This window comes from Callospermophilus lateralis, chromosome 1 (genome assembly GCF_048772815.1).
Source record: "Callospermophilus lateralis isolate mCalLat2 chromosome 1, mCalLat2.hap1, whole genome shotgun sequence".
Taxonomy (NCBI): Eukaryota; Metazoa; Chordata; class Mammalia; order Rodentia; family Sciuridae; genus Callospermophilus; species Callospermophilus lateralis.
Genome location: NC_135305.1, coordinates 56058574 through 56068943, shown reverse-complemented (window position 1 = coordinate 56068943; position 10370 = coordinate 56058574). Strand labels below are relative to the sequence as shown.

The following is a 10370-nucleotide window of genomic DNA, read 5'->3' as shown; positions in this document are numbered from 1 at the left end:
AAACGGGTAAAGAACCGATTCCGTCAAATACCGAAACTTCCCCCAAACCTTTGGTGAACTGTTGAATGCCTCTGTTGTGAAAAAGACCGAGACTCTATCCATCTTACTGTCTTCAGTTACCTTCGCGCCTCTGTGGAGGGGCAACGGCGGGCGGCAGCCCATAAGCAAAATGGCGGCAGACAGCTTCGTCCCCTCCCCCCTGCCCCTGCGGAGCGGGGCGGGCGGGCCCCGTGCACTTGCCGCCGCCGCCGCCGCCGCCGCCGCCGCCGCGGCCGCCGCCGCCGTCGCCGCCATTTTCCCAGAGCGAGAAGCAGTGACACTGAGCGGGCGCAGGGGGCCGAGTCGGAGACGGTGCCTGAGTTCGGGAGCGGCAACAGAGGGGGCATAGACACACCGAACAACCTCGCCGCCGCCTCTGCGTTCTTGTTGACTGCCTGGGTGCCCCCTCCCCTACTCCTTGGCTCCTGGCGAAGAGGCTGCGCGCTGCTGTTTGGGGAGGGGGTGTGTGGAGCCGGGTCCTGTGTCCGCAGTGGCTGCTGTCGGGGGTTCGTCTGACTGCGAAGGTGTGGAGAGACTCCTTGGGGGTCGAGCAAATAACGGGGTTCGGGTGTCTGGTGTGTGAACATCACAGGTCAGTGCCTGTCGTCTCCGTGGGAGTTAGTGGGGTTTGCAGGGTGGGGGCACTGTGTTTCGAGGCTGTGGGGGCTTCTCATCTTTATCCTTCGGGAGGGAGCAGTCGACATTGACTCTCAGGTGTCTTTGCTGGGGCAAGACTTTGCTCGTTTTAATCGAATGTATCCTTTCTCTTGCTTGTCCCTAGAAATGGAGCATTATGGCGGGTTTTAGGGTAGTGGAAGGGGAAACTGGCAGTTAAACCCCCTTGAGAGTGGGAGTTAGGGAGGGGGCGCACTCCTCCCTGGCAGCGGGTTAAGGCCGCTTGGGTGAGAGGACGCTTGTGACTGTTGGTAGGGTTTGTGTCCAGGAGGTCCCAGGAGCTACCGGCTCTCGCTTTTCTCAGCTGCGTCTTGTTCAGGTGTTGAAAAGCTGTGCAGGCCCCATTCTCTTCTTTTCCATCTCTTGATTGGCAGTCTCGGGCATAGTGCTCTCGTAAATATGAAGGGGGTTAAAAGAACGCCCTGGGCATCCCTCTTTGTGGGAAAACGAGACAGCTCCTCATCCTCTCTGGGAGAGGATAAACCCGCCCCTGAGGTGGTCACCCCAGTACCCAGCCTTCTCAGTCTCCTCCCCCCACCCCTCTTGCATTACTGCCGTCCTTTACTGTGCCGGAGCCTTAGAATCCACAATACGGCTTATTTCAGAAAAGCTTACTTTGACCAAGGGATTGGCACAAACACTGTGGCAGCAGACTCAAAAACAAACGGTTCCCTGTGCTAAACGGGGGAGGAGGGAGAGAAAAAACAATCCGGAGTGCTCTCTTCCACTAGCCTTAGTTCCGTGTACATACGTCCTAGCAGAGCTGTCTCTTGAGAATGATACAATTTAAGGTCAAAGAGAAATCTTAGCTCTAGAGTAAACCCCGTGCTATTTTATTCCATCTTTTAGAGATGTGAATAACTAAGGTGTTTGGAGTTCTGAAGACCTTGGAGAGAATTAGGTGAGGTGCATTCAGCTGTAGACAGGAAACATCAATACCTAGTTGGAAAATAGTCCTTTTTTCCCTTTAATTTTCGAGATGGGGAGTAAAAACTGTAATTTCCCTCTTTTGTCCTTTACAGATTCTAAAAATGGCGGCCCCAGGCTGATGTTGTGGTAATCTAATCAGCTCGGGTCCTCCACACCCCATGCAGTGCGTTTGTCTGCAGCATATTACAAGCTTATTATGTTTACATGAAAAGACTGGGATTTCCCCCCCACCCCAAGTCATTTACAAAAAGATGTTGATTTTACAGCAAATTACAATCCTTGTGTTTTAGTAGATTAATTTTATTGGTTTTTTCCTGAGAGGCAAATAAATTGATACCACTTCTAAAATAATAAAAACACTCATGTAGTCTTGGAAATTTCACTGGTCAGGATGGTTGCAGTTAAATATTAAAAATATTATTTAGGTACCAGTAATAGTTTATGTTGGGTTTAATTTAACCATCTTTTATTCAATATGTCAGAGTATATTAAAATATTCTGCTAAGTGTGTAAGTGCAATCTGTTTCATATGATTGGACATTTTAATCTATAGTAAAACATTTCCATTCAACTCTTGACAAATTTTGTGCATTTTGGGTTTTGTATTCTGTTTCAGAGTGAATTTTAGGGAGCTGTACAAACAAGCCTAAACCTGTTACTTCACTAGGTGTTCAGATGCTGTTATATTTTGCATCTGTTTTTTTCCCATGTATTTGAAGCTTTCCTTAAGAATTTTCAAAGTTAATTGTATATTTGATGAAGTGAAGCTCCATATTTTGCTTGCTTTTAAATTTGTCTTGTAGCATACTTATCATCATTATGTAAGTAAAAACAGTAAGGCTTTGGTTTGGTTCTTGGTCCTTCACCCCCCAAACATTACCATTTACCCATTAAGAGATTGTCCACTCTAAAAAACCTTAAGTAAAAGTATTACCATAATAGGGTCTAGAATCCATTTTTTGTCATATGCAGAATCTTATGGACTGAGACTGAAAATTAAATGCTGTCAGGTGTCATTTATCTGTATTTTTAAAAGTGTGAGTAATTGGAATCATTTCCATAGCGGGAGGTTATCAGTGGGCCATTAATGGCTTTTAATGACCATTCAGATTGTGGAGCAACTAAAAGATGAGTGAGTGCATTTCAGTATGATAGTACTTAAAAAGACTGGGTATATACACCCTTTTTATGATTTTCTGATCCATTTTTAATATTTTAGAGTAGAATTTACTTCATGGTGAATATGAGAACAAGGTTGATAATGAGGTTTTATTCTACAGAATAATTATTGAAATAACTGGCTTAGGGATTTTCTGCATACCAGCGAGTTTCATCCTTGAAGGTTGAGCACACAACCTTACTTTGAATCTTTGAAATATTTTATTATGTAATGAAATGTAGGTCAGTAATGGGAGAGTTTTCATAGTGATTTGGGATCAATACTCATTTGTATTATGCTCTTGTTTGAGTATGTAAGATCCTTCACTACTATATTAAATGCTATACAATTATTTTATGGACTTTGTAGTTAAGAACTATGATTCAGAAGAAGATTGGTACTTGAAACTTACTATCCAATGTAAGAATCAATGTATTCTTATACATTTCATTTATGTAGCCAGAGGAGGTAGCACTGCCTATGCCCAGGGTTTTCTTCATAGTGACCTTGGTCAGGTCTTTGATATACAAAGAAGCTTGAATCACTTGGCTTTAAAAATATGATAGATAGAGATGATAAAAGCTTCTGCCTCCTGAAATCTACTAGCTTCATACTTGCGTGCTTCGTTGCTTTGAGTTTTGTTTTGCTACTATAAAATAGACTTTAAAAAAAAGTATTGTGCCTTATTTAAAATACTTTATAAGTAATATTTTAATCAACTGACTGTACATAATAAAGATTGTCGAGGTAAATTTATTAAAAGGTTATGTATAATTTTTGTTCCCAGAAAGTTTTGAAACATTTGTTTCCTAGGGGGATAATCGGTTTTGTTCTTAGGATAGCTAAGGATAGCTGAGTTTGAGGGATTATTTGCTTATCTGTTTAAGTGGATTTGTAGAAAACCATAATGTAATTGGAGAGTTAATTTTATTTTTAGAGACTACATTTTGATCATACTTGGCTTTTGTTTTCAGTGTAAAGGATCTCTTTGATCCTTAAGTTTAGAACCATTACAGGTCCACATTTCAACCCTATAGGACTCTGATAACTCTCCTACAATTTTGGCTTTTCTGACTTCTCATAGCTTCTAGTCAGAGAATCTTCTAAATATATACCACATTAAACTCTAGAACTTTTGGATCTAAAAATAAGGAAGTAGAGAGAAAACCTGCTTAAAATATTAGGAGAAATTCCCCCCGTCAATACACATTTTAGTAGTTTCAGGAAAATTATAACTGTTATTAAATTGGATTTTTAAGTTACTGAAACGGTTATAGTAAGTGGTTATTGAAGATTATGCCCAGGGGTGTTCCAACCACTGAGCCACATCTCCAGACCTTTTTATTTTTAATTTTTAAAAATCAATTTACTTTTTTAAATTAGGCATATATGACAGCAGAATGCATTTTGATTCATTGTACCAAGTGGTAGCACAACTTTTCATTTCTCTGGCTGTACATGTATAGCATCGCACCATATGTGCAGTCATACATGTACCTAGGGTAATGATGTCCATCTCATTCTGCCATCTTTCCTGCCCCCATGCTCCCTTTTTTTAGACAAGACCTTGCTAAGTTGCTGAGGCTGGCCTTGAACTTGTGATCCTGCCTCAGCCTGCACCAACACTCCTGGCTCATGCATTAAACTAAACCTGTAGGTTTATTTTTATAGGTATGTTATGTAAATCCTAACAGCTCTGCCTTTCTGCACGTTACTACTGAGACATACATGTGTATATACTGCCATAGTTAATTTAAATGTATAAAACAGAGTGGTTGTATGGTGCACACTGAGAATTTTAGCAAATTGGGAGGGTGAGGCTGGAGATCACAAGTTTGAGGCCAGCCTTGGCAACTTTACCCCGTCTCAAAATAAAAAACTAAAAAAAGGGCTGAAAATGTATAAAACTAACAGAACATTGAAAAGCCATCAAAACCGCTTAGAGGAGCAGAGCATGGTGGTACACACTTGTAATTTCAGCAATTTAGGAGGCTGAGGTAGGAGGATCACAAGTTTGGGGCCAGCCTCGGCAATTTAGTAAGGCCCTGTCTCAAAATAAAAAAAATTAAAAGAGCTGGGGATGTGACTCAGTAGTTGAGCACCCCTGGGTTCAACCCTCATAAAAAAAAAACTTGCTTTGGGAATATTAGTATGTAATTTTCTTAGAAGATGTTACATTTGTTACTTGAAAAAAATTTAATAGATTTTCTTGCTAAAGGATTTATTCTTATCAGATGATAGGTGCTCAATTATTTGTGAATTTAAAGCTTTTGTTTAAATAAATATATTTCCATCTCAAATATTCTGAATGATCAGGGTCTGTACCTTGTTATGTGTTAGGATAAATTGCTGAATATTTTGTTCTCTGAGACTTTTTTCTTCTGAGTATAATATTCTTTTTGCTTTATGATAAAATTTCTGTTTGGGTTACTGGCCAAATAATAAGAGGGATCTACTTAAAATATTGATGTATGAGTATTTCTAGCTTTTAGACCGAGTTTAAAATTGGAGTGGCTCAAACTTATTGACTGCTTTATAATATAGCAATGCTAGGAGGAGCTTTTTATTTTTCTTAATATTAAACTGAATACTTTTTTATTAGCTAAAATTTTACTAAGTACAGAAGAGCGGTATTTGTGGTTGAAAATTGCTTTCTACTAAATTTGAAGTAGATAGAATTTAACTAAAAATAGAACTATTGCTACTAAACAATGAGTATTTTATAAAGAGTTAAGGATTAGCAACGAAACTTGTTATGGTGAATATCTGTGCAAAGTGCCCCAATAAAAATCAAGTGATGGTAACCCACTCTTAAGTTAATTAGATCTTATTTTTGTCTTTAAGGATATGAAAAGTGTTTCATCTTTACTAAGTAGGATGCTTTTTACTTAAAGTCCAGAAAACAGTTGTTATATTTCACTTGAAATATATTATCATTTTATGAAATCAATTATTTTTTCCCCTCTTGAACAGTTCATTAATCAAATCTTAGTTTTAGTTTAAGAAATCATTTTTATATTATTAAGTGAATTTTAAAGCTTATTGCAAATGTCATTTAGATTTTGTCAAAACTAAGTTCTTTGAGATGTTGGACGTTTGCAATGCATTAGTTGACAAAGAATTGTATTTTCATGTGTTGCATTAAGGTGACATCAAGGGCTGGGAAATGTAGCTCAGAAATAAGAGTGCTTGCCTAGCATGCAGAGACCTCAGGTTCAGTCCTCTGTACCCCCCTCCCCACAAAAGTCATCGAAACAGACATTATGTCTTTTAATGAATAAATAATAACCTCCTGCAATTTAATGAGTAGGTAATCAACTGCTTATCCATTATTTTATTTTATTTTAGGTACTGGGAATTTAATTCAGGGTGCTTTACAACTGAGCTATACCCCCAGCCCTTTCTTAAAAAAATTTGAGACAGGATCTCACTAAATTGTTTAGGTCCTTGTTAAGTTGCTGAAGCTATCTTTGAACTTGAGATCCCCCTGCTTCAGCCTCCCAAATTGGTGGGATTACAGGCATGCGCCACTACACCTAGCTGTGCATCATTAAATTATTAAGTTGAAAGATTAAATGTTTTCCTATGTTTGGGCTAAGAACAAGGTCAAACCTCGTGTCAGTGGTTTTCAGGGGAGAATAAAAGGAGGATTGTGGTGAAAAATGGTTACTACTTAGACATTATGGAAAATTAGCTTTGGTTTTTTTAAATGTTCACAGAGAACAATGGAAAGATACCTATCATTTACCTAAAAGCAATTTTCTTTGGTTTCTAATCTTTAGAAGAGGGCCTCCAAAGATAAATAATTGCTGTTTCAAACTGAGGACTCCATTTTTTAGCTTAAGAAAATCAAACACACATCCATGTTGAGGAATGTTTTAAAAAGGCATTTAACTTTTTATTTTGAAATAATTTTGAAGTTACAAAAAGTTTATGTAACTTATACATAAGGAGAATGTATACGAGAAAAACACTCTCCTGATATTTTTGATATTTTCTTATTTCACACATTAATAAATGTAAAAAAATCTGAGTTTACAGAAACACATCTTGGAGTTCTTTTTATCTTTTTGCTTCATATATCACTTAAAGACAAGATTCAGGAATTTGGAAACTTATGTCTTCTTTCATGAAATGGTAGATCAGAAGAGACTGTGACCAATATGAATTGTTAGGACTGTGCCCTGGTAGCCATAAATTGATAGGAATCTGATGTTAGTCTACTATATTATAAAGCTCATCTAGAAAATTATATTGCTGTATTTGAAATTATCTGCTTTTGTGCTGCTTCTCTTCAAGTGAGACTGCTTCATTAGTTGAACTGATACAGCCTTAAATTGTTAAGTCTTTACTGAAACAATATTTTTAAAAGCTAGACAAAAAAAAATGAATTTTGGGTGGCTACTGTTTTCCTGGCACTAAGGATATGGAGAGTGATGAGACTGTTTCTGCCTTAAGGGAGCTCATAGTTTATTTTCACCTCTAAAAAGTCTGCTATTTTAGGGTTTGTATTGATGCAAGGAACAGACATCAACTCTAGCTAGCTTAAGTAAATAATTTGTCATAGGCTTTAGGGAAATCTCACATAATTTATTTGAAGAAAGTACAAATAGGCCTCAGAAATTAACAAGGTGTCAGAGAACTATTCTCCATCTTGATCCCTCTAATTAGCTATTACTGGTTAAGGAGATGCTTGTGGGGAAGGTATTTATGGTATGTGGAGGGGCGTTTCCTTGGATGAACAACAGAAAGATACCTATCATTTACCTAAAAGCAATTTTCTTTGGTTTATAATCTTTCGAAGAGGGCCTCTCAAGCTAAATAATTGCTATATCAAACTGAAGACTTCATTTTTTAGCTTAAAATCAAACGTTGAGGAATGTTTTTAAAAAGGCATTTAACTTTTATTTTTGAAATAATTTTGAAGTTACAAAATGTTTATGTAACTTGTACATAGAACTTCAGATACTCTTCTAAAAAGAAATTAAATGAATTTTGTTAAAGAACTATGGTAATGACACCCAAACTTGTCTTGTATCCCACTATCCTCCACCCCCAGCCTGTGCTGAGGATTGAACCCAGGGTCTCACACGTGCTGGGCAAGTATTCTGCCACTGAGCAACATCCCTATCCCTTTTTATTTTGAGACAAAGGTCTAAGTTTTCGAGGCTGGCTTTGAATTTGTGATCCTCCTTCCTCGGCCTCCCAAGTCAACTTATAATTTTTGCAAAATAGAGAGTGTGCCTTTTTTTTTTTTTTTTTTTTTGGTGATACTGGGAAAAATAGTGGGTTTCTTTGTATCATCTTCACATTTTTTATACCCAGATCACACAATTTGTATCATTTTACCATATTTGCTTTATTATTTTCTACATATATATACATGACTTTCCTGAACCATTTGATTGCGTGTATCCTGTCCCTTTATAGCCTTTAATATGTATGTATGTATTCATTTTCTAAAGACAAGCATGTTTTCCTATGTAACCAGAGTAGTTATTAAATTTGGAAATTTAGCATTGACGTAATACTTTTAAATAGTCTATGCTTCAGAGTTTCATTGATTATTCCAATTATGTTCTTTACTAGCACCCCCTCCACCCAAATAGCCAAATCACAGATTGCATTTAGTTCTTTTGTATCTTTCTTAAATCTCCTTTATCTGGAGCAGTTACTCAGTTTTTTTTTTTTTCATGACATTAACAGACTAATAATTATACAATGCCCCTTGATTTAGATTTGTCCAAGGTTTCTTCATGATTCAGCTTTTGCATGTTTTTGACTGGAAGTCATCTGGAGAGACGTGATATTTGTTTGTCCTTTACCAGTATGTTTTTCATTTTGATTACTTGTTTAGGATGTTGAATTGTTTCTCTATGTATACTTACTGCTTTTCATTTTGCTATTATCAGTTAATCTATAGCAATCGAGAGTGTATAAATATCCTGTTCGTCATCAGAGATTATATAATGTCCTGCTCTTATCAGATTTCTCTCTTCTAGATTTAATATTTATTGATTCTTGCCTGAGTAAATTTTTACTATGTTGATTGCAGATAGATCAAAGTTTTTAATAGTGATTTGTTTTTCTGTAATGGGGATTATGGGAGTTTCATTTTCATGCTTTTCCAGTATTTTTGTAGTGCAGATGGGTTGTTTATGTAATCACAACATACATTTTAGGGAAGCAAAGTGTAGATAATTTAGATAGTATAAAGATAATATTCCTGCACAGTTTTCCAAATAAATGAGATTTAATTTCCTGGATGCTTGTCTAATTTGAAATCCAGAACACAGAAATTAAATATTTAGAATTTATTAAAGAATTATCTGATTCCAGTTCCTCATTTAATATTCAGAATTATTGTTAAATGTGTCTTAGGTTGTATTGCTTAGGTTTATGATTTGCTTTAGTGCTATCAGTGTAATTTTTTTTTTTTTTTTTACTGTGGAATTAACCCAGGAGAGTTTAACCACTGAGCTATATCCTCAGCCTTTTTTTATTTTGAGACAGTCTCACTAAGTTGCTGAGGATGGTCTGAAACTTGGAATTCTCCTGCCTCAGCCTCCCAAGTCACTGGGATTGCAGATGTGTGTCACCATGCCTGGCCTAACAGTTTAATTTTTTTAAATGCAGGGCTGAAAACATCTATTTTCTATTAAAAAGTCATTCAAACAAGTTTTTTTTGTGAAGTAAAGAAAAATTTTCTGAAATCACATTTTAAAAGTTTAAAGTTTTAAAGTACTTTTTAAAAGGAGTTTGGTGCCAGGCACGGTGGCACATGCCTGTAATCCCAGTGATTCTGGAGGCTGAGGCAAGAGGATAGTGAGTTCAAAGCCAGCCTCAGCAACAGGGAGGCAGTAAGCAACTCAGTGAGACCCTGTCTCTAAATAACATACAAAATAGGGCTGGGAATGTGGCTCAGTGGCTGAGTGTCCAAATTCAATCCCCAGTACCCTCCCACCCCCCAAAAAAAGGAATTTGGTGAGATGGTACATTTAATACAGCAGAGCACAAAACATCTGTCTTTGTAGGACAAAACAGCACATCCTTTTTTGAACATTGTATTTTATGAAGTACTGCTCATGGAAATAAGTTTGGAGTAGAAGGATGACAAAGGAAAAGAAACAGGAAAGCACTTAGATTTTCATTATGTTATAATGATACTCATCAATTTGGCATATTTTCTTTTGGTGGTAGCAAAATGTTAGTGGTGAATTTGAGGGATAATTTGAATATTATATTGATTCAGTCATTGGGTAATTTATTAAAAGAAAATTATTAATTTCTTTTGAAATAGTGGGAGAAGGAAAAATTTAAAGAATTGTAAATACTTAAGAGTATAGATTATATTCTCTAAAATTAAATTAGATTAAATTCTTTCAAGAAAATTAAGATAATATTTCACAACAGTGAGTAAGGAAATTATACAGGGGATAATTTGCATTTTGTAGATGCTTTTAAAAATGTATTTGAATCTACTATACCCAAATATGTCTGAAGAAATGAATGAAAGTATAGTTTGCAGTACTACCAAATGTTATCCCAGTATTGATATAAAGCATAT

The 10370-nt window shown here is 36.7% G+C and overlaps 1 protein-coding gene across 6 annotated transcripts in view; it reads left to right on the top strand.

Annotated features, from left to right (window-relative positions):
- The first annotated feature begins 280 nt into the window (after nt 1–280).
- Nucleotides 281–10370, top strand: part of Kmt2e (lysine methyltransferase 2E (inactive)) — a 93665-nt gene continuing 83575 nt past the window's right edge. For 5 of the 6 annotated variants that reach the window (XM_076834798.2, XM_076834779.2, XM_076834788.2 and 2 more), the window contains exon 1: nt 294–631. The gene's annotated coding sequence lies outside the window, so the exon portion shown is untranslated. Of the gene's footprint in view, nt 632–10370 lie in introns of all 6 variants that reach the window. The other variant, XM_076834773.2, reaches the window with a different exon arrangement.